This window comes from Coregonus lavaretus (assembly GCF_964263955.1).
Source record: "Coregonus lavaretus genome assembly, chromosome: 1".
Taxonomy (NCBI): domain Eukaryota; kingdom Metazoa; phylum Chordata; class Actinopteri; order Salmoniformes; family Salmonidae; genus Coregonus; species Coregonus lavaretus.
The window spans coordinates 79611192-79637863 of record NC_139988.1 but is presented as its reverse complement, the minus strand read 5'-3'; the positions used below and the strand labels follow the sequence as shown (position 1 = coordinate 79637863).

The 26672-nt window shown below is 43.9% G+C and overlaps 1 protein-coding gene across 1 annotated transcript in view; it reads right to left on the bottom strand.

Annotated features, from left to right (window-relative positions):
- LOC311132225 (thyroid hormone receptor alpha-like) overlaps positions 1-26672 on the bottom strand; it is a 202691-nt gene that overhangs the window by 68095 nt on the left and 107924 nt on the right. The window contains exon 2 of the mRNA XM_084165450.1: positions 23100-23179. The gene's annotated coding sequence lies outside the window, so the exon portion shown is untranslated. The remainder of the gene's footprint in view (positions 1-23099; positions 23180-26672) is intronic.

Genomic DNA, 26672 nt, shown 5'->3' with positions numbered 1-26672 from the left:
AGGCCAGGTGCCCAGCAGGTAGGCTCTACGTTACTTAAACAGTAGCCTATTTCCCTGTGGTACCTATGAGTCGGAGAAAGCTACTTATAAGAGGATTATAAGCTGGCTGGTGTACACAGGAGAACCACGAGACATCCAGAGCTTAAGTGTTGAGGTTGTTAGCTACAGTAGGTGTGACTGTGGTGAGGGGAGAGTGTGTGTGTGTGTGTGTGTGTGTGTGTGTGTGTGTGTGTGTGTGTGTGTGTGTGTGTGCATGCGTAACTGCATGCTTGCGCGGCTGCACGTGTGTATCTCCGTCACACACACAGGTGTTCTTCCTCTTGCCTTTTCATGTCACTGCCTCAGAGTGATAGGAGCGAGACTCTGACAGGGTGCGAAAGCCTACATAAAACAGAGTGCACACACGTACGGTATATGCATGGTGAAACACACGTCCTCATCTTAGGAGGTTAGGGATGGGAGGAGACAGGTTAAAGAAGGATTTGTAAGCCTTGAGACAATTGAGACATGGATTGGGTATGTGTGCCATTCAGAGGTAGAGCACGGCGGTTGTAACGCCAAGGTAGTGGGTTCGATCCCCGGGACCACCCATACACAAAAATGTATGCACGCATGACTGTAAGTCGCTTTGGATAAAAGCGTCTGCTAAATGGCATATTATTATTATTATTTAGAGGGTGAATGGGCAAGACAAAATATTTAAGTGCCTTTGAACAGGGTATAGTGGTAGGCGCCAGGCACACCAGTTTGTGTCAAGAACTGCAATGCTGCTGGGTTTTTCCACACTCAACAGATGCCCGTGTGTATCAAGAATATTCCACTACCCAAAGGACATCCAGGCAACTTGACACGGCTGTGGGAAGCATTGGAGTCAACATGGGCCAGCATCCCTGTGGAACGCTTTCGACACCTTGTTGAGTCCATGCCCCGACAAATTGAGACTGTTCTGAGGGCAAAAGGGGGAGGGTGCAACTCAATATTAGGAAGGTGTTCCTAATGTTTGGTATACTCAGTGTATGATACATCTAAAATGTATTGGGGTTATGTGTCCCTTGGTACCTATTCTCCTGCCTATGACTTCATACTGTACTGCATAGTATTCTCCATCTATAATGCTGACCGTTGTGAGAGAGCTAAAATGGCCTCTCCATCCAAAGTGTTCCTTTGGTCAAGGGCAACATCATAAACATCAACAAACCCTGCAGAGCCATGACCACCACGTCAATTAGTGCCCTAAAGTGCTTCCTTAACACTCCAGTGCAGCGTTCCGCCCCTGTATCTTCTACGGCTTAGAGTGGCACTTGTAATTCACACTGACAGCCTCCTCAAGGGGCCCTTCGACCCTGTTAGCAAGGGAGGGTTCCCACGAGTGGGGGTAGAGTTGTTGATATGCCTACCGTGTCAAGACTCCACCCAGACCTAAATTAAATATGTAAAATCCTATAAAAAAGGAAATCGGATGTAGGGTGAAATTTGTTATATAGTCTATATCACCTATAGACTATATAGGGTGGTATTTGCACAGGTTGCATTCATCTTGTTATCAACTGCAGATTTTTGCCGAGTGAGATGAGGGCAGTGGAAGGTAGGCCCCTAAATGTCAGGTAATCCAAGAAAGAAAACAAGTAGGCTGCCAGTACGATGCAGTGAACTATTTACAGATCATATATACAGTACACTGATTACATACAATGAGCTCCAAAAGTATTGGGACAGTGACAAATTTTTTGTTGTTTTGTTTTGTACTCCAGCTCTCTGGAGACTGTCAGCTTTAATTTGAAGGTATTTTCATCCATATCGGGTGAACCGTTTAGAAATTACAGCACTTTTTGTACATAGTCCCCCCATTTTAGGGGCCCAAAAGCATTGGGACAAATTCACTTATATGTCTAATAAAGTAGTAAAAAGTTAAGTATTTGTGCATCTGTAACTTTCTCACTATATACAAAATATGTACAATGTTATCACGTCAGTGTATAAATGCAACATGAAAAATAACGCACAGGAATATATACAAAGGAGTGCGTAAAGGGATAATCTATCTGAATAGCGTGGTGCGTAAAACACATTCTAGAAAAATCTGTGGGGAGCGACAGTATCTAGGAGATGGATCCATTTTGCCTCTTTTTGGTAGTAGGAAACGGTCGAAGTCACCCCCTCTCTCATTCCTCTTCACTTTCTCTATTGCCCAGAACTTTAGTTCATTGACTGTGCGTTGGTGCTAGATGAAGTGGGCCGCTAGAGGGTCGTTCTCATCCTTGCGTCTAATAGAGCTTTTGCGTTCTGTGATCCGTGTTCATAAAATCAGCACACAAGAGAGCGCTGTATTCACACAGAGACATACTGCTACAACTTATGTTCTAATTCTTCGAGAAACATCTAAATACGAAGCTTAACGTTGCCATGTTGTGTACACGAAATGACTAATCCTCCCACTGAATACTGGTCATTTTGAGAGTTACTTTCTTAGCTTACTACACTTTCTATACATCTAATTCATTGAAAAACATTGAAGTACATTATCCAAAGTTACCATGTATACACTAATAATCCCTCCCTACCTAAGTGAGTTGCTATAGATTAGTCATATCTCCGTGTTGGGCCAGTAGCCAGAAGGCCGCTGGTTTGAATCCCTGGGCCGACTAGGTGAAAAATCTGTCGATGTGCCCTTGAGCAAGGCACTTAACACTAATTGCTCCTGTAAGCCGCTCTGGATAAGAGCGTCTGCTAAATGAATAAAATGTCAAATTAACCTGTGGGTTGTTCCATGTAATTACCTAAAAGGAGTAGAGAGGGAGGGCTGTTCACTCCAGTGGAGGCTGGTGTCACATTATATATATATATGTATATTTGTTTACCCCTTTTTCTCCCCAATTGGTAGTTACAGTCTTGTCCCATCGCTGCAATTCCCTATGGACTAGGGAGAGGTGAAGGTCAAGAGCCATGCGTCCTCCGAAACACGACCCTGCCAAGCCGCACTGCTTCTTGATGCACTGCTCGCTTAAACCGGAAGCCGGTCGCACCAATGTCTAGGGGAAACACCATACAGCTGGCGACCGAAGTCAGCGTGCATGCGCCCGGTCCGCCACAAGGAGTCGCTAGAGCGCGATGGGACAAGGACATCCCGGCCGGCCAAACCCTCCCCTAACCCAGACGACGCTGGGCCAATTGTGCGCCACCTCATGGGTCTCCCAGTCGAGACCTGGGATCGAACCCAGGTCTGTAGTGACGCCTCAAGCACTGCGATGGAGTGCCTTAGACTGCTGCGTCACTCGGGAGGCCTGGTGTCACTTTAAAGAGCCCCTCCTCAGATTTCTCCAGCCTCCACTGCTTCTCACCCATCTGAACTCTTTTTGTCTCTCTGATGACACCCATCAGGCATAGCTTCTCCCTGTACATCCTAAAGACATACATCCACCTTGTGTACACTGCCAGAGACATACACTGAGTATACCAATCATTAGGAACACCTTCCCAATATTGAGTTGCACCCTCCCTTTACCCTCAGAACAGCCTCAATTCGTTGGGGGTCATGAACTCTACAAGGTGTCGAAAGCGTTCTACAGGGATGCTGGCCCAAGTTGACTCCAATGCTTCCCACAGCCATGTACTCCCGAGTGGCGCAGTGGTCTAAGGCACTGCATCGCAGTGCTAGCTGTGCCACTAGAGATCCTGGTTCGAATCCAGGCTCTGTCGTAGCCGGCCGTGACCGGGAGACCCATGGGGCGGCGCACAATTTGTCTAGTGTAGGGGAGGGAATGGCTGGCAGGGGATGTAGAGCATGGCGTTTGCAACGCCAGGGTTGTGGGTTCGTTTCCCACGGGGGGTATGAAAAAAAAAAAATATATATAATTTTAAAAAAGTAATGTATGCACTAACTGTAAGTCGCTCTGGATAAGAGCGTCTGCTAAATGACTAAAATGTAATGTCAAGTTGGCTGGATGTTCTTTGGGTGGTGGACCATTCTTGACACACACGGGCAACTGTTGAGTGTGAAAAACCGAGCAGTGTTACAGCATGGCACGTACTACCATACCCCGTTCAAAGGCACTTAAATATTTTGTCTTTCCCATTTACCCTCTGAAAGGCACACATACACAATCCATGTCTCAATTGTCTCAAGGCTTAAAAATCCTTCTTTAACCTGTCTCCACCCCTTCATCTACACTGATTGAAGTGGATTTAACAGGTGACATCAATAAGGGACCATAGCTTTCACCTCAATGTCATGGAATGTTTTGCATACTCAGTGTAGAGACGAGAGAGAGCATGCAAGGTCACATGAGGGCCTGCTGGATGCTATGCTAATGACTTCAGACATGCATAGTGGATGGATGGGTTAGCTTTAGCACTGCGGTACCTTGGGGAACGTACTGCTGCATAGGGAACATCTAAGTCTACCTGGCTTTTGTTGTGAAAGCTCCCTTAGCATCCGCCGCATCACCCTAGCTGGCCTTTCTCTGACCCTAGTGTCTGCATGCTAAAGCTAATCACATTGTATTGGCATATGTAATTATGTAGCTCATTAAGCTAAAGCCCAGGGGTTATCGCCATTAACTAGCGGGTGTAACTGTTTGCTACACCAGGCACATCTAAGGCTAATTAATATGAGTCCAATGGTTCCGTAGTTACCCGTTAGCCGTGTCATTCTGCGATTGTGCCTCTGCGTCTTCGACATTGTAATTCATTTGAGGTTGTTTGTGTGACCAGAGGTGAGCTACTGTAACTAGACGGCAAGTTGTCACGAACAAACGGATATGCTTATGAGTGATTAAGAGCTATCTGGGTGCAGCAGATGGTCACCTCTTGTGTCGTCTGCATCCTTCGGGTTAAAGATAACCTTTAGATATTAAACAGAGACACTGTAAACAGACAGTAGAGTGTAAAGTGTGGGTGGGTTTGGTGTGTGGGGGAGTCCAGCATCTTTCTATGCATGTGAAGAAATGACTGAGTCTACAAAACCACAAATAGACCTATAGATTAATCTGTACACATATACACCTCCCATTCACATAATCAACACGCACACACACACACACACCCACACACACCACAGCACCTACACATCTGACATGTTGCCTGATAGCCAATAGGGAGGAACCCCTGGTCTGCTGCCCAGGCAAACAGGGGAACAATAACATCAACGCACATACCATGCCAGATAACAGCAGCTACTACACATTGTAGGTGGACAAATTGACTCATAAAGCTCTTCGAGTTTGTGCAAAGCGCTCTATACTGTCACTGCAAATCATTAATCAATGTCATTGCTTGACAGTACAATGCCATGACTGTACATTTAGGTTATCGCTGGGCAGGGCACGCCCTTCATTTTAGAAAGCATTACAGAACTGCTATGTGCGGCTAAAGGGAGTTGAACGGTATGGTCTGAGGCTCTGGGGGTGTACCTTTACTTTTTTATTAATCTTTACTTCTTTATTGACTTCCTGTCTCTCTCCCTAATCTCTGCAGACAGAGAGGAGAAAGAGAGAGAGGGAGAGAGAGAGAAGGAGAGATAGAGAGAGGATAGAGAGCGCGAGAGAAAGAGAGTGCGAAAGAGAGAGAGAGAGAGAGAGAGAGAGAGAGAGAGAGAGAGAGAGAGAGAGAGAGAGAGAGAGTGGAGAGTGAAAGAGAGAGAGATAGAGAGAGTGAGATGGGAGAGATAGAGGGAGTGAGAGGGGAGAGAGAGAGTCAGTCCCTCCGTATGGATGTCGGCTTTTGAGCCACTAAATCAAACCCATTACATCAATTTCCTCTAATCTGGGCAAAGCCTGCCCCGAGCAGGAAATACCAGGCTCGGCGTGGGGCCCCGGAGAAAAGAAACCATTGTGCCTGCATGCAAAGCACAAGCTGAGGAAGATCTGATTAGCTCCCTGCTCTGTTGGGTGAGTGTTCCCGCCGCTGCCAATCAAGCCAGGCCTCCTCTCTTCTGCCCACGCTCCACTCATCAACACACACACACATGGACGCACACACACACACGGAGTCGGAAGGTCGTTGGTTCGAATCCCCGAGCCGACTAGGTGAACATACTGTCGATGTACCCTTGAGCTAGGCACACAACCCTAACTGCTCCTGTAAGTTGCTCAGGATAACAGCGTCTGCTAAATGACTAAAATGTCAATGTAAATGCAATTGTAGCAGCACCATTCAAGTGAAACTGAATTGAACTGAATGGTATCAAATGATGCAGCACCTGGCACAGAATAGTCTTACTGTACATTCTGCCGACTGGCTGCTGCTCATGACTTGATTTCCTTGTTTCTGCAACACGTGTGCCACAAGACAACATCCTGTTTAAGAACACATCCTGGTTGGCCAAGAGGGGTACACACCCCCGACATGCACACATTTCACTGTTTGTCGTGGCTTTTGTCTGCTGGCATCAGGCATGGCAACTACGGTTCCGGTTTGCATGGTTTGCGCCCGCTACACAGTGCATACCCACACAGCCTTGGCGCTATAGTAAAATTGACGATGTTTAGGCCGACTGCTTGATCATCAGATTCGGGACTTGTCAAAGAGAATATCTGCCAAGAGTGGTCATCCAAGTCACAGCATTATCACATCACATGCTCTGCTTCTCCTGGCCTACTGTTCTTGTTCTGTTCAAGGGAACCCTGCCCAGCAACCACATGCAATGTCTAATGTACAAAGCATTTAGAAAGTATTCAGACCCCTTAACTTTATCCACATTTTGTTACGTTACAGCCTTATTCTAAAATGGATTAAATAAAATGTTTTCCTCATCAATCTACACACAATATCCCAGAATAACAAAGCGAAAACAGGTTTTTTGAAATGTTTGCAAATGTATTTGAAATAAAAAACAGAGGCCCTCCCGAGTGGCACAGCGGTCTAAGGAACTACATCGCAGTGCTTGAGGCATCACTACAGACCTGGGTTCGACCCCAGGCTGTGTCACAACCGGCTGTGACCGGAAGTCCCATTGGGCGGCACACAATTGGCCCAGCGTCGTCCAGGTTAGTGGAGGGTTTGGCCGGGGGGGGCTTTACTTGGCTCATCGTGGCGGGCCGGGCGCCTGCAGGCTGACTTCGGTCGTCAGTTGAACGCTGTTTCCTCTGGCACATTGGTGCAGCTGGCTTCCGGGTTAAGCGGGCGGGTGTAAAGAAGCGTGGTTTGGCGGGTCATGTTTCGGAGGACGCATGACTCGACCATCGCCTCTCCTGAGCCCGTTGGGGAGTGGCAGTGATGAGACAAGATCGCAATTGGATATCACGAAATTGGGGAGAAAAAGAGGGTTAAAAAATAAAGATAAAAACACAAAACTGAAATACCTTATTTATATAAGTATTCAGACCCTTTACTAGGAGAGTCAAAATTGAGCTCAGGTGCATCCTGTTTCCATTGATCATCCTTGAGATGTTTCAGCAACCATGTCTAATGTATATCTTATGGCAGGGATCATCAACTAGATTCAGCCGCGGGCCGATTTTTTCATGAGGATGGTCGGGGGGCCGGAACATAATTACATATAATTTGTAGACTGCAAATTGACTGCAAGAAGCCCAAACAGATATAATGTTTGACTAAAACATAATAATTTCAAACCTTGCTTACATTTCTATACGATCACATGTCTATATTATGCGGGGGAATACTTGGGAACAGATTTCTTAAATTTAAATCACTTGGAGCTGATTTTCTGGTGTTTTTAACAGTCTTTTATGTCCAACAATAAACCCCCCCCCCCCAAAAAAAAAAATATAACCACCAGGGCCAGTTGGGTAACCCTGTCTTATGGTTTATGTTCCTACTGTATATCTTGTGTCCAATGTATTTGTTGACTTGTCTGTTGTTACTTATGAATGATTTTGCAGCAAAACCGCTTTCCACCCGGGGGGACTGATGTTTATTGGCAGACTCTGAAAGTTCTGAATGCCATAGTGTTCTTGACAAGCACATTGTCAAAGGAAAGATACAGCCAAATAGTTCCACAGATGCACAGAAAAAAAATGAATGACCTCTGTTTTAATGGACAATGATTCCTTTATGTATATCCACGTGTCCATATTTTGTGGCTTCTTCTAAGGGCCCACCCTGTGTCCACTTTGTTATCCTATAGAGGGGATTTAACGGTGGGACAACCTGTAAGAGCTATCCATCTTTACACCACTCCTCACCTCCATAACGAGCCTCTAAAATTAGAAGCCGTCCGCAGTATGTGGTTTCTGTCTGTTGTTCGTTCTGCTTGGCAGTTCTGCTTCTGCTTGTCGTTTATATTTGCAGAAACGATCTTGCGGAAATGTAAAGCTCCCTATTTACACAGTGTGCAAACATATAACAATTTGGGCATAAGCACACAAGGGAATTCGCAATTCCACAACTTAAGCAAACTGTATCGACGTTTAAGATGTGAGCCGACCACTGCATTGTCTCTCAAAGTTCTGGAATGTTAGTTTGTATTATTTATTAATGTTTTGTCTAGACAAAACGGGTGGCTATTTGGGACTGGGATCTTGAAATGCATGCGATGGATCCTCTGGCTTGGCAACCGCTTTTGCATTCAGATTGCCCCTTTAAGGAAATTAAATCTGGGAAACCCACTAATTACACAGTTGTTTGTTTTCCTGCTCTTCGGGTATTTGATGTAGGTTAAAGTTTAAGGCTATAATGCACCGGGTTGGAATTCCAGTTCCACTTGCCATGTAATGACCCTAATCCTTCTGAGCAGGAACTGCTCCTATGCAAAGAACGGTAATTTGTTTCCCCAGTGTCACACACACCAGCCAGAAGCATAGCTAACAGCGCCACGGAAACCATCAATTATGCTAATTAAAAGGGGGGAAATGTGTTTCTCATTCCGAAGAGCGGCAGAGGAGAAGTGAAGGAGAAAGAGAGAGAGATAGGACAAATGTGAGGGGAAGAAAATAAAGAAAGATGGGCGTTAAGATTGTAAAAGATAGAGAGGCGAAAAGATAGATGGTGGAACAGTCAGAGAGAGTGAGAGTAAAAAAGGCCTTCTGCATGCTTTCCAGCAGGAAACAGTTCGGAAGAGTTCGTGCATATATTATGACGACATTTTGTGACGTTTTTGTTAGTGTTGAACTTAGGTAAGGGTTTGGTCTATGGAACGCCGTTTGGGTCTTTGCGTGTCAAAAAAGATAAACGTAAAATAACACTAATTTACGCGCCAAATAAGCTTTTAATTTGACACGTCAAATAATACAATTCCATTATAGAATGTTGTGTGTGTTGAATTTGCATGTGAAAGCCAAGTGCCACCACTACGATCAGTAGCATCGTCAAAGATGTACAAAGAAAAGTCTGCAAACAAGCACACACCGGCCACCAACGATGTGATTACAATAGCGCGTTGGTAATATAGCATTATTTGTTCGACCGAATAGGAAAACGTCTGTGTGAGCGTTGAAAATAAGATCTGGATCAAAAATGTTTGCAAATATCTGATACAGATGTTACTAGCAACTTCTGGGGTAGCTAGCTAGCTTTAGCTTGGTAACGTTACCTAGCTAGCACCAATGCAACTAACGTTAGCCTGAAAACAATGACCAATAGAAACGTCAGTCATTTTCAATATTGTTAGCAATGATTTAGGAATCCATGTGAGTAAGTATTTATGGAGGACTAAAAGTGCCACAATTAAATAAATAAATACACCATTAAATAATTACTTAAATGTGTCATTAATTAATTAAAATTAGAATTAAATACATAAATGTGTTATTAAATGTGTCATTAATTAATTCAAATACCGATTCATTTTATGTAAAATACATATATAATAATTTCACTATTTACATTTACATTTCATGGTCCTGCGTTGGAGTGCTTCCTGAATTACTTAAAACTGTCAAACTGACCCATCAAAAGTTGGTAGGCGGAACCTAACGCCTGATTGGTTACCCTCTGCATCAAGCCAAGACAAATCAATTCCGGATAATGTCAGCAGGTCCTGCTTCTACATCCTCTGCTAAGTTTAAAATGTCTCTAACCAACTCCCTGGAAAGTTCACGGAGATCCTCCATTGTCTCTATCCAGGTTGGCCTACTCTACTTCAGACCAAAGCAATGGATCAGACTAGATTCGCGTTAGCCCCGCCCACTGACTTTGATGGGTCAGTTTGACAGTTTTAAGTAATTCATGAATCACTGCAATGCAGGATCATGAAATGTAAATGTAAATAGTGAAATAATTATATATGTATTTTACATAAAATGAATCGGTATTTGAATTAATTAATGATACATTTAATTACACATTTATGTATTTAATTCTAATTTGAATTAATTAATGACACATTTAAGTAATTATTTAATGGTGTATTTATTTATTTAATTGTGGCACTTTTAGTCCTCCATAAGTATTAGCTAGGTAGCCACTTGAAATTGAACTTCAGTTCATGAAAATAACTAGGGTTCAGTGTTGTGAAAATAGCCACAATAAGAATTAGCCACAATAGTGGAATTTGCGGTTTGCCTTCAAAATAAATGTACCTCTTTGAAAGTGACGCAGAAGGTTACAATTGGTGAAATCGTGCAATATTTAGACTAGATCATGTTAAACAAGGTTTTAATGTGGAGCAATGAAATCAGGTATCAGTCACTCGGTGACACCCACAGAACACAACTGTGAAGAGTTTACGCAAATATTAGCGTTGTAGTTCTTATCGCGGGACTGTTAATGTGTGAAATCACCTCCCCAGTCAGCCTATTGTGCATATTGACATTCATATTGCACTGTACAGCCTTACCCAAGGATTGGGGATCAATTAAATGGGGTGTCAGTCTACTCAGTACCAAGAGCTTTTTTCCCCAACGTCCTCCTCAGCGTTATCAGACTCCAAAACATCCAGGTTGTATTGTTTTTCCTCTGGAATAGTGTTCAATACACATAGTTGGGTGACTGGTACAATACATGCGGCTCAATTCACAGTGGTTTCAGAGACTCGCAATAAGAGCTACGACGCTAATGTTCTCTGGGTGTCACTGAATAGACTGATACCCCATGTCATTGATCCATAATCCATAGGTAAGGCTGTACATGGAAATAAATATGCCCCCAATGCAATTCTAAAGTCTAATACATCCAGTGTGATTTCAACAGATTTTTGTCAAATGAACAAAATCAATTATTTTGTTGAATTTATATAACAACAATCCAACCTCGTTTAGCATGATCCATGGCATAATTCCACTATTCGTATTCATTTGCATCACTGTCAATTACATACTTTTATTTTGAAGGCTAACCGCAAATTCCACCATTGTGGCTAATCCTTATTGTGGCTAGCTTCACATATTACCACCATTAATCAAATTAGAACAGTTTCATAAATTAGGGGTATTTTAGATGATGACACCTAGCTAGATAGTTAGCTAGCTAACTATAGCTACTGAAATTAATTATGTCGTTTTGGGGAAGAACATTGTTTGCATCCATCAGCTAACGTTAGCTAGCTTTTTTTTTATGACCAGCACTGTCCAGAGCTTGGGTAAGTTTTAAAAATGTTATTTCACCTTTATTTAACCAGGTAGGCCAGTTGAGAACAAGTTCTCATTTACAACTGCGACCTGGCCAAGATAAAGCAAAGCAGTACGATAAAAACAACAACACAGAGTTACACATGGGATAAACAAAACATACAGTCAATAATACAATAGAAAATCTATATACAGTGTGTGCAAATGTAGTAAGTTATGGAGGTAAGGCAATAAATAGGCCATAGTGCAAAATAATTACAATTTAGTATTAACACTGGAGTGATAGATGTGCAGAAGACGATGTGCAAATAGAGATACTGGGGTGCAAATGAGCAAAATTTGGGGCAGGTGCGCGAGACAAAACTTTACCAGCATCATAGCATACGTATCGATGAGTCCTTGTGACATATGAAATACGAGTGATAGTGTAATCAATGTGTAATAACTACGTAAAAATGTATGAACGTGTAAATTATTATGTGACGTGCAGTCATATTCAGGTCCTGATTGGTCAACAAGCTTATTTGACACGTCAAATAGTGTGACGTGTATCTTTTTTGACACGCAAAGACCCAAACGGCGTTCAATATTTGTGGGCTGTTCGGGCACACATAATTTTTTCTCGAGGCCAGCCGAAGTTTGGGGGCCCTTCGTCCGTGATTGGTCAACTGTAGGGATTCTTCAATAAATGCTTTGTTGTCATCAACAAGAGATGACTCCTTTTCATGCACATTTTTTCATTAAGAAATAATTGTCCAAAAATCTTAGTTAGATGTAATATTGCGCGACTAAGATCACCCTTTGCAAAAACGTCAAAATTAATGACAGTTTTCTTGAGTTACCTTAGATTCATTCTGACTATTTTGAGGAAGTGAATACTGGCTACGGCGTTTCAAAATGGACACACAGTACTATTGTTGTTTTTTTCTCGTTTCTAAGCCACAGTCTTTTAAACGAGCATGTGAGCACACTCGTTCAGTTCGCCTAGCCGACTTCGGCTAGCTGCCAGCTGAACTGAAGGGGAAGCAGAAAAAAAGTAACAGGGGAAAGAGGGAGGGAGTGAGAAGAAAAGGGGAAGGAGAGAGCGAAAACAGAGAGATAGCCTGGTGACTCTCTCCATGTAGCCTTGTCTCTGGGGCATACTGTGTAATCACTAATCAGAGTAATTAAATGACTAAACAGATAGACAGTAACGGCCCTGATACAGTCACCCAGCACTAATCCTCATCACCACGGGAGGCTCAGCTAAGCACAGATCCTGGGTCAGTTTCCTGTAGTCACTTTGGGAGTTTGGGGTTGTGGTTGTGTTGCTGAAAGCTGATCGTAGACCTGTGTTTGTGGACTATGTCTCATTACAGTGTCTAAATGATCTATGATGAATGTGGTAAAAAGAGTATCTACACAAAACAACACACTAACCAAGTCCTATTGAACATCTTAGGCTGACCATTCATTACTTTTCACTAACTTTTTCTCTCAATTAACCGTTGCCGTGTAAAGTGAGTAACCAAGCATTCCATTGACTTGATTGATCTGTGAATTTGAACTAGCAGATCTAAACCTAGCAAATAACATTTATTAGTGTGGCAATCCATGTCCCGTGTATCGGGCTATCAGCACAGTCCAGAGAACAAAGAACTGGCTGTACAGCATTAGAGCAACTCTTAAAGTCATTTCTGCACTATTCCGCATCCCACCTCAGACATTTGATGTCTCAGGATATGAAAATGGCCAGACAGTCACATTCAAGAGCCGTTTTATAGAAAAATCACAGATTTTAATAACCGCTCAGCATGTGTGAGAGTGATGTCATCAACACTCGCCAGTCACCAAGGTGAATACTGTAACTCAGCTGGCCATCTTGTTGGAAAACGCAGCCTTTCCCAAAAATTCTGGTTTCCTGCTTCATATGGATGGAGAAAGCGGCGCAACACATTTTGGCAATGTAACAAAGTGTTATTATTTCCCTCGAAAGGTAGGGATCTTAAAAACATAGGTTTTCCTGAAAGGTTGCACATTTTGGTATTAAAAAGCAAAGTGGGAATATTTACAGTCTGTCACATTTGAGCCTATAATGGGCAGTAAATAGCTGAACAAAACACCTGTATATATGCTTGAATGGATGCTCGCACAAATAAGCGTGTGCACACACACACACACAGTAGCTGTTTTTGGGTCGACTCCAGGACCAGCTTTCTCAATAAACAATAATTTTACAGCAGGAAAGCAGTGTTTTGTTAATGAAGTGAGGCGATGGTGGCATTGTGAAGAGGAGTGAGGGATGGAGGAGAAGGAGGAGTAGAGGAGAGATGTGAAGGCATTAACCTTCCTGCGATCAGAGAAGGAGAGAGGAAGTTGAAAACAATTGTCTCAGATTGAATTATCGATTTCTCTTTGGAAATGTATGGGCAGGATAAATGAACTCAGAGCTCTCTACATCTCTGGGCCAACAATGCAATACAGTACTATTTTGCAACATGTGTGGGAGTAAGATTTTAATTTAATACTGTATGCGCTCTATTTTGGTAGTTTCATCCACATTAAGGCTATTTGACATATTATAGCGTGGAACCACGCCAATGAAAACAGGCGTAGTAGAGTGGAGTGTTTCTACGGTACATATACACTACCAGTCAAAAGTTTGGACACACCTACTCATTCATGGTTTTTTCTTTATTTTTACAAATGTTTTACATTGTAGAATAATAGTGAAGAAATCAAAACTATGTAATAACACATAAGAATCATGTAGTAACCAAATAAGTGTTCAACAAATCAAAATATATTTTACATTTGAGATTCTTCAAATAGCCACCCTTTGCCTTGATGACAGCTTTGCATACTCTTGGCATTCTCTCAACCAGCTTCATGAGGTAGTCACCTGGAATGCATTTCAATTAACAGGTGTGCCTTCTTAAAAGTTGATTTGTGGAATTTATTTCCTTCTTAATGCATTTGAGCCAGTCAGTTGTGTTGTGACAAGGTAGGGGGGCTATACAGAAGATAGCCCTATTTGGTAAAAGACCAAGTCCATATTATGGCAAGAACAGCTCAAATAAGCAAAGAGAAACGATCATCATTACTTTAAGACATGAAGGTCAGTCAATACGGAACATTTCAAGAACTTTGAAAGTTTCTTCAAGTGCAGTCGCAAAAACCATCATGCGCTATGATGAAACTGGCTCTCATGAGGACCGCCACAGGAATGGAAGAAATTGAAGCCCAAATAGAGTTCACAGAGTTCAAGTAACAGACACATCTCAACATCAACTGTTCAGAGGGGACTGTGTGAATCAGGCCTTCATGGTCGAATTTCTGCAAAGAAACCACTACTAAAGGACACCAATAAGAAGAAGAGACCTGCTTGGGCCAAGAAACACGAGCAATGGACATTAGACCGGTGGTCTGAAGTCCAAATTGGAGATTTTTGGTTCCAACCGCGTGTCTTTGTGAAACGCGGTGTGGGTGAACGGATGATCTCCGCATGTGTATTTCCCACCGTAAAGCTTGGAGGAGGAGGTGTTATGGTGTGGGGGTGCATTGCTGGTGACACTGTCTGTGATTTATTTAGAATTCAAGGCACACTTAACCAGCATGGATACCACAGCATTCTGCAGCGATACGCCATCCCATCTGGTTTGGGCTTAGTGGGACTATTATTTGTTTTTCAACAGGACAATGACCCAACACACCTCCAGGCTGTGTAAGGGCTATTTTACCAAGAACGAGAGTGATGGAGTGCTGCATCAGATGACCTGGCCTCCACAATCCCCCGACCTCAACCCAATTGAGATGGTTTGGGATGAGTCCTGAGTGAAGGAAAAGCAGCCAACAAGTGCTCAGCATATGCGGGAACTCCTTCAAGACTGTTGGAAAATCATTCCAGGTGAAGCTGGTTGAGAGAATGCCAAGAGTGTGCAAAGCTGTCATCAAGGCAAAGGGTGGCTATTTGAAGAATCTCAAATATAAAATATATTTTGATTTGTTTAACACTTTTTTGGTTACTACATGATTCCATATGTGTTATTTCATGGTTTTGATGTCTTCACTATTATTCTACAATGTAGAAATTAGTAAAAATAAAGAAAAACCCTTGAATGAGTAGGTGTGTCCAAACTTTTGACAGGTACTGTACATGTGAATGCTATAGGTTAGTCTATAGGTTAGGCATTACCACCGAACAACCACCTTGTTGACACACACCGCCATCGAGAGGATTGATTACGTACCACCTTCAACGCTAGACCTATCATTAATATGATCTGAGCCGCGAAGAGAACGCAAATAGGCACAAAATAAGCATCTAAGGGGGATTTTTGACATTCGAAAATAGAGATGAAATCCCAAGGGGAAATAACTGGGTTTGGGTTGAACCACAGACAGCAGCAAAACTGGGCCTCGCTTGTGCGTGCTGCTGCAAATGAACACATACGCAAGAGCACGCACATAAGCACACACGTATGTGCACGTACACACGCACACAAACAAGCAAATACAGTCGCAATAGTGTGGTGGCGGGTCGTCAACAGTTTGGATTTTGTCCCCCTAATGTATTCAATCTTCAGTAGTAGCCGCGCAAGGATAAAAAGGTTGCTTACTTGACATGAGGTGTGGACTGAATTCTCCTAGCTAGGACACGTCTATACAGTGCACACTCTATACTGGCAGCGCTGGTCTGTTTACCAGGAAACCATTTCTTATTGCAGAGTGGCATATCGCACAGGGAGGGTACAATCAATGAGCTGTGAAAGGGAGAAGCTAACCGCTAGCCCTCTAGGCATTAATGCTGCTATACACTTCCTACTGGAGTTTAGCCTCAAATCAAAATCAAATCAATTTGTATTGGTCACATGCGCCGAATTCAACAGGTGTAGACTTTACAGTGAAATGCTTACTTACGAGCCCATTCCCAACAAAGCAGAGTTAAAAAGTAAGACAAATATTAACTAAATAAAAAAAGGAAATAGTAACACAATAATTTTAGCAGACGCTCTTATCCAGAGCGACTTACAGGAGCAATTAGGGTTAAGTGCCTTGCTCAAGGTCACATCGACAGATTTTTCACCTAGTCGGCTCAGGGATTAGAACCAGCAACCTTTCGGTTACTAACACAACGCTCTTAACCACTAAGCTATATACAAGGAGTACCAGTACTCAGACAATGTACAGGGGTACGAGGTAATTGAGGTAATTGAGGTAATACAGCATGTACATGTGGGTAGGGGTAAAAGTGACTAGGCAATCAGGATATATAATAAACAGAGTAGCGGCAGCGTATGTAAAGTGTGTTGTACAGGCACCATTAGTCAGGCAGCCACAGCCCCTGGGCTCTTTCGAGTCTTCTCCACTTTCACACACATAATGTATATCTTTGCAGAAACAGCGTGTACAGACATACACCCACAACTACCGCTCCAGTGTAGTGAATGCCTCGAACTGGGAGAGGAGAGGGTCCACAGACAGTACTTTACAGACTGTACTATTCTCTTTCCTGCTTGCCTGACTGCCAGTGTGTGAGTGAGGGGAGGTATGGTTTGAGGCTGCAATTGTTTACTGTTCTGATAGTGTGTGTGTGTGTCTTGAAATAGGTGTGTGTGTGAGCGTGTGTGTGTGCACTTGTGTGAGTATGTGAGAGTATGTGCATGGGTGGCTTTGGCCTGCCATTACCGTGAAAGCCTTCACAAGCAAGTGTGTGTTCTGTGTGGGCATGTGTGTATGGTGGTGGCAGGTGGCTGGTGAGAACAGGGCCTAGATACGGTGCAGAGCGTTGGGGATCTCCAGTAGCCAGCTGTGGAACAGGGGGTTGAGTCGGGCATTGGCTGGTGTCCACAGCCTGGCTTCTGTCACTGATAAGGGCATGAGGACTGTGTCAACATGCAGGTGACAGTTCTATGGCTCTTGGTCCCAAATAACCAGTGAGGCAGGGGGGTGAGAGGGGTGGCCAACCCTCTTCCTGAAGAGCTACTGTAGGTAGGCTGGAGATCCTGCTCTATTCTAACACACATTACTCAGCTAACCAGAGCCTGATGAGTAGCTGATTAGCAAAATGTGCTGTGTTAGAGCAGGGTTGAAGCAAACGCCTGCACGACACAGACACACACACACACCTCCGCACATAAGAGAAGGTAAGACCAGCATACACACAGTAAGTTGTTTGGACCACACAGGAACCCAAAGCCAAACATACAGGGGATCTAGATGGACAGATACATGTTTATAGACAACATCCCAGCTATACAGCAGTTCACCGAGACCATATGTTATTATGTCCTTGTTAACTCCAGCACCAGTATCCTACAAGGCATTAGAAGAACACCAACATAGGATCATTAAGTGTTGTTAGTAAATGTTAGGCTGGTACCAGAGGAGGCTGGTGGAAGGAGCTATAGGAGGATGGGATAATTGTAAAGACAGGAATGGAATCAATGGAACGGTATTATCAAACATATGGAAACTACGTTTGACTCTGTTCCATTTATTAAATTCCATCCATTACAATGAGCCCATCTTCCTGTAGCTCCTCCCACCAGCCTCCTCTGGCTGTTACACTATTATGTTTTGTTGAAGGAAATTGCTGTAGCCTACCTACAACACGGTGTAAGGTTCTGTATTTATTTTCTTAGTTCACCTTGTGTTCTTGTACGTAGCCCTGTTTCTTTGTGTTCTTGAACGTAGCCCTGTCTTTCATTTTTGTTCATTGATTTCACCTGTGTTAGTTACTCACCTGGTCTCATCAGCTCCTTATTTAGTTCAGTTCATTCTGTTTGTGCCTTGTGAGGTATTGTTCGTTTTGACTCTACTAAGCATTTTCCTAGCTCGTTTGTGAGAACCAGTTATAGCCTTCAGTCCTAGTTTTTGATTCACCTGCCTGTTTGTCTACCTGTGTATGACCATTGCCTGCCTGTGACCACGATTCCTGCCTTCTGCAAAGGCGAAATAAACGCCTGCCACGATCTGCGCGTGAATCTACACCTTTTTCTCCCTGAGTATTCATTACACACGGGTCATCCAATTATATTACACAACCACATTGCCATGGTGACATTCTCTTGTTAGGATCAGAAATTTGACCCCTTTTGTGGTGAAAAAATAACCCTTGTATCGTCGTGGCAACTCAAAGAATCTATTTGAAATGTTGGAATCTGTTGGATGGAATCCATTAAGCATGATTATTATGGTAAAAGGCAGCATTTCATAGTGCAGCTATGACCACCATGAGATATGTCAGGCATATTACATCCTTGTTCATGTCCACTTGCTGTTTCGACACTGTTTATAATGCGGGAACACTTTTTATAATATGGGGTCACTGTGGAGCAGTTTAAAAGGACCAGGCGGTAGGGTATCTATCGATTAGCTAACGACCTTGATCCACAGTGCCAGTTGCCATGGGCCACGTATAGGTCTGCATGTTCACACACACACAGTCCAAAGGGTGAATCTAAAGCGTGTCGCCAGGCTGTCACTGCCAAGTCAACAGTAAAATGCCTCATGTTCAATACCAGGCCTTTACAATGTTTTGTCTGCCCCGGTTGGAATGCTCTTCAATTTATTATCTGTGAAAAAGTCAGCTGCTTGCCTCCATACCCGGCCTGATGAGCATAAATCAGAAGGAGCATCACTCTCTTGACCCAAATACTGTACATTTAGACAGTTATGGGTCATATATAGGTTATAGGTCAGGGGTCGGCAACAGGCAGCCCGCGGGCCAAATGTTTGGTAAAAAAAGACTTTAAAATCCCCATGAATTCAGCTAAAAATGAGTTTAATTTTCCCACGAATAAAATAAAAAAAGACACGTGATTGTGTCTCAATGTAATCAAGGTATGAAATTATTGTTATTTTCAAATTCAATATCTTTTTGCGCTTAGTTGTGGTGAATTTGCAGTGTACAAATTATTATAATTATGTTCCGGCCCCCCGACCATCCGCTCCGACAGAAATCAGCCAGCGACTGAATCTAGTTGCCTACCCCTGTTATAAGTTATCATGTAGATGACATGACACAGCCAGACTGTCTGTCTGTCTCTCTGTCTGTCTCTCTGTCTGTCTGTGTGTCTTTCTGTCTGCCTGTCTGTTATAATAGGATTCCTTATTTAGTGGATTGATTATTTGCCCAGCACCAGTATTCATTTCGGGATTAATTTGTTTGAATAATGGAGCCCAACAGATTATCTATCAAAGAATGAACTCAATAATTTCAATTCTGCACCAATCCTGCTGCTGAGAGAGTCTGTGTGAGTGAGTGAGTGCGCTCGCTCGTGTGTATGAGTCAGAGGAGGCTGGTGGGAGGAGCTATAGGAGGACGGGCTCATTGTAATGGCTGGAATGGAATCAATGGAACGGTATCAAACACTTCAAACATATGGAAACCACATGTTTGACTACGTTCCATTGATTCCATTCCAACCATTACAATTTGCCCGTCCTCCTATACCTCCTCCAACCAGCCACCTCTGGTATGAGTGTAGGCCTAAGCGGGCGTGCAATGCGTGTGTGTATGAATGTAAGCGTGTGTGTGCGACACGTACATGTGTGTGCAAACACTGCAGACTTTGTCAGCAGCAGTCTTGCTGCAACAGGTGAGATTTATGAGGTGTTAAGAATGTTTGCCTGAAACCCAGCAATGGGACTCTGGGATTCTGGGGGCTGCTGCCTACGCCTCTACCTAACACCCCACCCTCCTCGAAAAAACACCCTCCCCTAACCCCACACATACACCCCACCCTCCTCGAAACCCCTTAACCCTAAAGCGGGAGCTTCTGATGTCTTGTAACACCAATACTGCTCCCCTACGTCCTCCTCCACCCATCGTTCAGGCAAAACACACCTTCTAAATTATCCCCCAGACACATTCAGCTTCCCCTTTTCTCTCTTGAATGAGGAAGTATCTCCTCCTATAGGAGAATGGAAATATATCTCACTTTCATCGACGGCAGCTTCGGTTACATTTTTTGAAGAAATTATTTTCGAGGCATTTGGAGGAGAACGATAGTTACCCCTATGCCTAATGTCAGTCTAACATCTAGCATATTTAGACAGACCTGTGGTTTAAGCAAGAAAAGCAAAAGTTTGCAAGTATGGCCCCTGTTAGTTCAAGAAATAAGTAAATTAAAATTCAACTCATGAAGAGAAAAGTCCATATAGAACAAGAATGTCCAATTTCAACCACAACCAGCATTTACCACAATTCCACCAAATACTGTATCGGGACGCAAATTGAAAGTCTTAAATTGCAATGACGGTCAAAACAAAAACACATAAATTGTCTAACCTCCTAGACAGGGCATTTGGATTTATGTATCCATGGACACCCTATTCCCATATTATTCCCATAAATCCCAATATTCCAGAGTGGGAGTAGGGTGCGTGAGCCGGGCAGACACACAAGGCCCCGGCTCTGGGAATGTGCCTCTTTGATTTCCTGCACTGGGCTAGCGGGAGGCGGGAACAGTTACCGTTAATATCAGGACCCTGACTTTAACACCACACTGCAAACACACACCATTTTGGAAAAGAGAGAGCGAGGGAAGCATAGAGGGAGAGAGACGGAGGGAGGGAAAAAATCATACATATTTTCACAGTAGGATGAAGGCAGCATAAGAACCTATTTGGAAATACTTGGCATCCGATCAGTGGGAGTCGATACATCTCCCTGCAGACTGGGCTATAAGTTATACCGCCTGAGTGTGTGAGAGAGAGAAAGGTGAAAGAATGTGTGTGTGTGTGTGTGTGTGTGTGTGTGCATCCGTGTAGAGGGCTGACACCATCGCGGCGCGGTCAACATTTTTCATGCTGCGGGCGGGAGCAGACGGGCGGTCAGACAGACAACTTTCAGATAAAAATATTATTTTGTCCCGCAGATTAGGCTACTTGGAAACGGTTGTCTTTCTGTTTTGTATGTTATGCGTTAGCCAATTTATTGTATTTAAATCACCTAAATTCAGAGACTCTCATCATTCACTGCTTGAAGTTCAGTATCACCTCTCCTCGTTGAGAGATCAAGTGCACCTATAGGCTATATATGTGGTCTCAATTAAATGCATGGGCAAAGCACGGGGCAGTTATGCTTCCGAGAAAATGTACTTCCTAAATATGATTAAGCTATAGTTTAGGCCTACTAAATATTGATCACCCATATTTGTCTCTGCCTGGAAATTATTCCGCTCCTATGCTATATAAACTATATTATGCAAAACAGAAAATGCAAGTGTCCGTTCTCACTCCGACTCTGGCTCTCTATCAAACTACGCCTAGCCTATTGGCTGATCTAGCCCAGTAATACTGATAGCCTAATATACACTATATAGCCAAAAGTATGTGGGCACCTGCTCTTCGAACATCTCTTTCCAAAATCATGGCCATTAATATGGAGTTGGTCCCCCCCTTTGCTGCTATAACAGCCTCCACTCTCCTGGGAAGGCTTTCCACTAGATGTTGGAACATTGCTGCGGGGATTTGCTTCCATTCAGTAGATGTTGGGCGATTAGGCCTGGCTCGCAGTCGGCGTTCCAATTCATCCCAAAGTTGTTCGATTGGGTTGAGGGCAGGGCTCTGTGCAGGCCAGTCAAGTTCTTCCACACCGATCTCGACAAACAATTTCTGTATGGACCTCACTTTGTGCACGGGGGCAATGTCATGCTGAAACAGGAAAGGGCCTTCCCCAAACTGTTGCCACAAAGTTGGAAGCACAGAATCGTCTAGAATGTCATTGTATGCTGTAGCATTAAGATTTCCCTTCACTGGAACTAACGGGCCTAGCCAGAACCATGAAAAACAGCCTCAGACCATTATTCCTCCCCAACAAACTTGGCACTATACATTCAGGCAGGTAGTGTTCTCCTGGCACCCTGCCAGATGGTGAAACGTGATTCATCACTCCAGAGAACGCGTTTCCACTGCTCCAGAGTCCAATGGCGGCGAGCTTTACACCACTCCAGCCGACGCTCGGCCATGGAAACCCATTTCATGAAGCTCCCGACGAACAGTTATTGTGCTGACGTTGCTTCCAGAGGAAGTTTGGAACTCTGTAATGAGTGTTGCAACCGAGGACAGACGATTTTTACGCGATACACACTTCAACCCTCGGCGTCCCGTTCTGTGAGCTTGTGTGTCCTACCACTTCGCGGTTGAGCCGTTGTTGCTCCTAGATGTTTCCACTTCACAAAAACAGCACTTAGAGTTGACCGGGGCAGCTCTAGCAGGGCAGAAATTTGACAAACTGACTTGTTGGAAAGGTGACATCCTATGACAGTGCCACGTTGAAAGTCACTGAGCTCTTCAGTACGGGCCATTCCACTGCCAATGTTTGTCTATGGAGATTGCATGGCGGTGTGCCCGATTTTATACACCTGTCAGCAACGGGTGTGACTGAAATAGCCGAATCCACTAATTTGAAGGGGTGTCCACATCCTTTTGGCCATGTAGTGTAATGGCTATGTGAGAATATCTGGTAATTTAACCTATTTCTTGGCACATTTTGACATTGCCTATAAGGAGCTGTCTCACATACAGTATCCCTAAAATAACATTTGCGGGACTGCGGTCGGGTTCGGGACCAGTGTATGTGTGCGTACAGTACACAGACATACCGCATACAGCTATAGGGGAAGAGAAGCAGCCAGTAGAACCTACCAGTATCCTGTTGTGTGTGTGTGGAGGTTAATGATCTCCCCAGGCCTGTAGTTTGTTCTGTGGGACCGCTGGCCTCCGCCCTGTGAGAAATAAACAGAGGATTGTTCAGAAGGGGGTGAGGAGGAGAGGACGTACAGCACAGTGGGAGGGGAGGAATACAAGCATATGGAAAACCAACAGTGCAAGGAAGGCAGTACACAGACCAATTGGGACAAGACACCCCACCACGGCTACTCTCCCTCTAGTTCTATCTTTCACTCTCTCTCCTTCCCTCTCTTTTTTCTCACTCTCTCTTCCACTCTCTCTCTATCCTCTCAATCCCTCTCTCTCTTATTTCCCTCCCTCCCACCCACCCTCTCTCTCTCTCTCTCTCTCTCTCTCTCACACCCTCCCTCCCTCCTTCTCCAAAGCCTCCTCACACCGGATCTCCTCCCGACGTCTCGAAGGGGGAAATAATATCTTGCTGCTTTCTAGAGTAACAAGACTATGTACCGCACGCAGATATTAAATGTGTCTACTATAGGTCTGCGTTTGCCCCATACTTACAGCACAACTCAGCTCCAATAACGGACACGACACAGCTATCTCTATGAATCTCACCTCTCCATGCATGCTTCTCTCTTGTAATAGCACCATGTTACTGTAATCCAAGCTCCAGAGGCAAGTATTAACATGCATGTTCTCAATCTCCCTACCACCTGTAGCGCTCTGCTCTGCTCTAATCTGCTGCTAATGTCTGCCATACCTGTTGCCTGCAGCAACGCAGGCAGCCATGAGTCGTATCTTTGGCCCATGCAAAGCCTGCTTAATGGGGCTACAGATTGTGCTACGCAGAATAACAAAGTGTTCAGAAATAGACATTACGGCATGTTTGGTGAAGATGGGGCCGGATAAGCATGCTATGGCGCATTTTCACTGAGGATTTACCCCAGACTTTTCTGTTTCCATCTACACGGGCCTGCATCCGTGTCTCAGGCCACTGGTACTTTTCAGCTGGCATTTACATAACAATGGCTAACCGTGAACTTTAACACCTTCTCACAAAGCAACAATCTTGAATGATGCAGAGGTTGTTGATAAGACTAGAGCACATTAACATAAAACGCTGGTGGCCCACTGGTGTGGGGGTAAGTCTCAGTGGAAACGTACCACAGTGAGCTAGCTAGCTGGAGCCTGGGATCTCAGATCTGGGTTCTTAGATCTGGGGCTTAATCAGCTCTTGTAAAACAGGACTCCTGTTGTTGCGCTTTTATGGTGTCGTTTGCTTTACACTTAATTGGGCAAAAAAAAGAAAGACGTGACTCTGAGAGGAGGAAGGAGAGAAGAAAGAGAGAATAAGAAGAAGAAATGGTACAGAAAACGGTACAGAGTGGAAACTGTTCCACGGTTCACCGGGAGGAGGAAGCTGTTAATGTCATTACTGTCCCATCGGAAGGGAAGCACCGGGAGGAGGGCGTGTGTGTGCCTGTGTATGTGTGTGTGTGTGTGTCTGTCTGTGCGTGCGTGTGTGTGTGTGGGGGGGGGGGGATCCCTCCCTCCCTCACAGCAAGAGTAAAAACAGTTCCCAGAAAGCTGCTCCTGTGGAGATGGGATGGAGGGGGTGGGGTGTTGGAGGTAGGGGGGCGTCCTCTCGACATGCCTAATTTGTGCCTGATTAGACAGGGTCAGGGGTCGGGTGCTATGTTTGCTCAGAGGGCCTCATGGGCTTGTAGACAAAAACCTGTGTGTGTGGGTGTGGTTGGTGGTGTGGGAGGGTGTAGTTGAGGAATAGAGGTCAGACATGCCGTGAAAAGGGACTGCACCCAGCTCACTGAGAATAACTCCACCATGTGTTCATGACGAGGCGAGCAGTATATGGGAACAGGGTGAGAGAAGGCTGGGTCAAATACTTCAACCCCTCTTGTCACAGACAGTATGTGACAAGAGTCATCAGTGTGTCCACCACATCAGTCGTGTTAAAAGACCAGATGGATGGAGGAATACAGGGAAAGAGCAAAGCAAGACAAAAAGGAGGAAAAGGAGTGCCTGTCTACTGGTAAAAGACACAGGCTTCAAAGTCAAGTCTCGGTTGCATTACTTTCAAGACGGTGCCAACTCCACTGTTCTTACCTCAGCCATGTGAAAGGCTGTCTTTGTCAGACTGAAATTCCACTGACAAATCCTGAATTAGCTTGAGGGCTCTTCCCCTGCTGAGTGCTATGAAAAAAACAGCCACGAAAAGAAAAGGTAGCGCCTTGGGATGGAAGGGAGGGAACAATTCACACAATAAAAGAGAAGTCTTATGATGCCCTCTGCTAGAGCTGAGTAGATCTGCTAAGAGGGTTTGGCCATTAAAAGATACAATAAGAAAGCTCTGCCTATAAAGAAAGCGATCAAAGTATCCTAATGCCAAAGGCACTCATGGTCTGTAGCTACATTTACTGTACATCCATTTTCTAAAGCTGATAACCTGTTAGTGAGCCACGAAGCTACAGGCCTATTACTCTATCCAACGTAGATAGGAATCTGCCTGCCTGCTGCTGTTTAGACTGACTTGTCAGGGATGAGTAGCTTCCGTATTGGACTGGAGCGGTTACCTTTTCCCTCGCCATCTGACATCTGCAGCTGGGCGTATGTGTGTGTGTGGCGGGCTGGGCACCGTGGGGTTCGTTAGTGCAGTGACTCGCTCACGCTGCAGATTCACGACGCCTGCCAAGTGTGCTTTTACTGCTACGCACTACTGAACTCTGGGTACAGCTTCCTTGCCAAACACATTGTTGGAGAACAACAAAAATACAGAGTATGTGCAGTGTCTGTATGGTGAGTGTGCAATATTTGTGAATGCATGTGTATTTGTGTGCTGGTAAGCGCAATAGCTTGCGTACGTGCAGACGTGTTATCCCATGTCGAGTTGAAATTATTTTGATGTGGCAAACGATTGTATGCTCATGCTATTTTTGCACTCATAGCCATATCATGTACATGTCCAGTTGTCCATCTGTAGAGACCTCTGTCTAATTTAGGCTAGGCCTGAGATATACACTGAGTATACAAAACATTAAGAACACCTGGTCTCAACTCAATATTATAAGGTGTTCCTAATGTTTGGTATACTTAGTGTATTTTATATATATATATTTTTTTTATTTAACACTTATTTTTCTGAAAACTACATTGTTGGTTAAGGGCTTGTAAGTAAGCATTTCAATGTAATGTCTACACCTGTTGTATTCGGCGCATGTGACAAATAAAATTGGATTGGATTTGCCATGGTAAACAATGAGGTTACGCAGTATTGCAAAAGAAGGTTATGTTTGTGTATCAGACGGTTGCTTCAGAGGTAGACATGATGGTACTTCTTCAGAACGAACAGAAGAAATCATACTACTTTCTATAGAGATGTAATCTACTTTAGCTAATGCTATTTTCCCTGCAGATGACAAGCAATGGAACATGGGATGCACTATGGAAAGCTGACACCTGTTTTATATCCAGCTAATATGTGTCAGGCATTTCTTTGATCATACTAATTGAATTTCCTAAACACAGCAGATGCGTCTGACGCACTGGTTCTATAGGCTGCAAATTTGTCAG